The 4,199-nt window shown below is 42.9% G+C and overlaps 1 long non-coding RNA gene across 1 annotated transcript; it reads left to right on the top strand.

The window, feature by feature from the left end:
- Window positions 1–719: 719 nt before the first annotated feature.
- LOC146702233 (uncharacterized) lies at window positions 720–3,959 on the top strand. The gene is made up of 4 exons (XR_014922326.1): window positions 720–1,321; window positions 2,064–2,169; window positions 2,567–3,149; window positions 3,513–3,959. It is a non-coding gene; the product is annotated as an uncharacterized LOC146702233 (long non-coding RNA).
- The last annotated feature ends 240 nt before the right edge of the window (window positions 3,960–4,199 follow it).

Below are 4,199 nucleotides of genomic sequence, written 5' to 3'. Positions count from 1 at the left end.
GCATCACTTTACAGCAGCCACACTCATTAAAATGAGACTTTGTAGGAGTTCACTTCCTCTCATGTGTTCATCCACAGCAGCTGGACAATAAAGTTTATTGTGACCCTGATACTGCAGCAGATCGCTCTCATCCATTTCCTGTTATCACTTCAAATAGAAACGAGGCTGTAGAGGTTTGGTGCAGGCAGAAAAACAGCTGCAGGGACAATGAAAAGACTTTTCTGCTCCAACTTCTCCCAGCATGTTGAGCTAATGATTAGCTGGTGTTTTTCTCCAAACACTCTCTCACTCTTCTCTCAACGTGTTCACAATAAACTGTGAGCAGATGTTAAGATATTCATTGTGTGTACTCATGTTGTACATTGTTTAACAGCATTATGGTTACTGTGGTTTAACAGAGACAGTATTTTAGTTGTCACCACAATGAGGCACTGTTTCATTGTAAGAGCACGGATGTTGCATCATCGCGCTCCTAAAACAGAAGAAGAAAATAGATACGGCACCTATGAGAAAAGTTTTGCCGCGTGTTGAAGAGGAATAAAGTTCATAAAATATTAAGGACATTTTTGCCTCCGTCATCATTTTCCTTCGAGTTGATCGCTGTCGATGCTGCAATACTCAACAACAGACACCGAGGAGAGCAGCAGAAGACCTCATTCAGGAGCTAAACTCAACATGAACTGAACTCACAGTAGCTCGGTGCTTACCTTTAGATGAGCCCACAAACCGAGAGAAACTCCGTGATGAAGCTGGAACTCTTTCCAAACACAGGAAACAGATCAGGGAGCAGAGACCCACGTGGTTCACGCTGATCTCAGCTACGATCCAGGAGACAAGGGTGGGCAGATCGATGCAGATATCGATCAGGACGTTGGTAGTGGTTTACGATCGATACTCCTCCGAGTTCACTATTTTACTCGCTGCGGATGAAGAAGCAGCTGTCTGTTTGAACACCGCTTCTTATGCGGCAGACTCACTTTGCTCCGCCCCCTTCTTCCTGCCCTGCTGGGATTTGTTACTGTGCTGTCACGTGACTCAGCTATGTCCAGAAAACGCATTTGGGCTGCAGAGAGAGAGAGAAAGAGGAGCATCATGTGGAAATATTTTACGGCTGTAAATGAAAATTCTGGAGAACAGATGGAAGGCTTGTCAGCACCTAAAGCCACAGGAGACCACAACAAGCTGTAGAGTTCAGCTTTCAGCTCGTTTGTTTGCAGGGTTGAAAAATGGGCAGCATAGTGGCTCAGGCCTGACAGGAGGACTGGAGGAGCTTGTGCAAGGAATTTGGTTCCGGTAGATGGAGGCTCTCAAGCACAGCAATGTAAAACAAACAAACACACACACACACACACACACACACACACACACACACACACACACACACACACACACGTGTCTATATATACATTACACATACATACACAAAGCTGTGTAAACCAACTGTATGGTTTATGATGGAGACCCTGAGTCTGGTTCAGCTGCTTTGTTGGGGTCTGTATGTTAAAGAGTCTGTTTACATGGTGGAGGTGGTGGGACTGGGGGCCTGAAGGAGTTGAAAGTGTGGGGTGGGGGAGTAACAGGTCTGTCCCTGTTTGTGGAAACCACAGGAGGAGCTGTTCAGGCTGTTGCTGGGTGTGAATTGTTGGAGTCTTTAAACTTGTAGTTGCTGTTTTCCAGACTGAAGCAGAGTTGTTAGCTGAAAACTGGTTTTAGAGGTTCATTCAGGACACCTTCTCAGGCTCTTACAGCCTTACCTGTATCATAACAAAGTGTATAAACCCCAATCCACCTTTAACATGGTCCTTCTCCCAAACCTTCAAATAGGACTTTCTGGCCCTGTCATAGTAAAGGGCTGCTTAGAATATTAGAGCCAATGTCACAAAGTTCCTCCTGAAGTATAAGTGAGTGAGAGAGTTTCCTCACTTTGCAGCACAACACGTCTCACAAGATTTCTACAAGCAATCAGAGTGAAATTTGTACTTTGTGTTGTCAGATGAACATATGAGACACTTTGACTCTTCAGTGCAGTGTGGAGCCTAACAAAGATCTGTTTTGTGTCCCAGCTGATCAGCAGGAGGAGAAGAGTCTGACGGAGCAGCAGAGGAACATTTTCAGCCATCTGGACTCAGCTGAGTCACTACAGAGGAAACAATGAGCTCAACACAGGAGGTGAGGAAAATATCACAGTTTCACCAAATAATCAGTCACGTCAATTAATGTAGTTTAAAGCCATGTCAGAGGTGAAAGTGTGTGTGTGTGTGTGTGTGTGTGTGTGTGTGTGTTCCTGTGCTCATCTCACTGAACAGGTGTACGGGCACTTTGCAGGCCAAATGTCTCTAATCGTTGCCCTAGAAACAAGTTGAATATTTATCTTTGTCTGGAAGCGTGTTTGACCCTCAAAAGACTCAATGCCATCTCTCATGAGCACATTTGCAATGTGTGTATGAAAATGAGTATAACTACTTATTTAACACAAGCTTTGCACAAAGTACCACTAATAAAAGCCCAGTTAGAAGAATGTGTTTCCCACAACTCACTGCCTCTGTTTGTATCTCTGTCACTGCAGGACCAACGTGGAGCGAGAAGTCAGCGCTCTCAGGAGGCCGACAAACCTCACAGAAGAAAGAGAGAGGAGAAACACACCTGTGACGAGTGTGGGAAAGATTTTACCGTAAAAGCTTCCCTAAAAATGCATCAGCTCATCCACACTGGAGAGAGACCGTTCAGCTGTGACGAGTGTGGAAGGTCTTTTACTGTGTCTGGAAGCTTAAACAAACACCAACTCATCCACAGTGGAGTTAAAGCGTACAGCTGTGATCAGTGTGGCAGAGCCACAGTAACCAGTTACAGAGTCATCTAGTTACCCACTCTGGAATTAAGGCATACAGCTGTGACATCTGTGGCAAAACTTTCAGCCGGATAGACGGCCTAAATACACACCTACGCATTCACACCAGACATGTGTACAGCTGTGGTCAGTGTGTCAAACACTTTGCTATAAACACACAGTTACAACAACACATGTTTACCCACTCTGAGGAACAACCTTATAAATGTGATCTATGTGAGAAGACTTAAATCTCCACGTTCCCTGAAAGCACACCAAAAGATCCACACCAGAAAGACTCTACAAGTGCAGTTACTGTGAGGTATGTATTTATATTGTTATCTTGTCAGCCTGACTGTTTGAAACAACTCTGCCTATCAAGTTGTGTTAGCATGTTAGCAATTTTACTGCATGGAAAAACACCTCTGAATGATTATTCAGACTCTAATCACAGGTTTTTAGTGATAGTGTTTGAGGATTGTATTATTGTTATTGTAGCATTAAACTAGTATTAATTTAATGTTTTTACTATTATCGTTTTTATAGCACATTAAATTGAGCTGAGTGTGATAATGTAAACAGTAAAATGTAATTGGACTTTGGCAGAGATGCTCTTTATTTCAGGCAACGTTCAGGGTGAAAATGTTGAAGGACTGACTTACACTGTGTTTGTGTCTTTGTTTAGAAGCAGAGCGACACAGATGGATCCAGTTCTCAACCCTGTCATCACTGTGGTGGTGGGAAAGACTTTTTTTGCAACCTTTGTGGAAAAACTTTCAGTCATCAAAAGACCCTAAAATACATCAACGTAGACACACTGGAGACAAACTGAACTACTGTAAAGAATGTGGGAGAGGCTTCACCACTTCAAAGGACTTCAAACAATATGAATGAAAATGTGCCTCGTTACATTTTAAGCTTTCTAAACTGTTCTACTGTAGTGTTCATGTTGAGTGGTTAGCTTTGTTCCAGCAGTTGAATCAAAAATCTGTTTCCTGTTATCATGTTTTTAATGAATGCATCGATCCATGTTTTCTGCAGTTTTTTTTTTTCAGCTTGTTTGTGATATGAGATCCTGCAACAGTTAAACCAAAATTTTACATGTTAAATAAAGAAATGGTTTACTGACAAAGAGTTTGAGCCGTGATGTCATTTCCTGTATATCAGAGCAACACCTGAAGTTACCAATGTTTAAAGTCATAGTCAAATTATGTGTCAGCATGACCTTGTGAAAACTGCTTGGCGCTGCTTCACTATGTTATCTGCTAACTGTTAGGGCGTAGAAGGATGAAACTCCCAGGATGACCAGTGCCAGAGAGTTGTGTGTGGGGGGATAAAGGAGAAGCTGAGGCATCCCAAGGGTAAAGCTGGC

This window comes from Copadichromis virginalis, linkage group LG9 (assembly GCF_057382275.1).
Source record: "Copadichromis virginalis isolate Kocher_CV1m ecotype Utaka linkage group LG9, C_Virginalis_male_GT1.1, whole genome shotgun sequence".
In the NCBI taxonomy this organism is placed as follows: domain Eukaryota; kingdom Metazoa; phylum Chordata; class Actinopteri; order Cichliformes; family Cichlidae; genus Copadichromis; species Copadichromis virginalis.
Note: the sequence above shows the minus strand (reverse complement) of the source record. Positions and strands in the feature narration are given on the sequence as shown.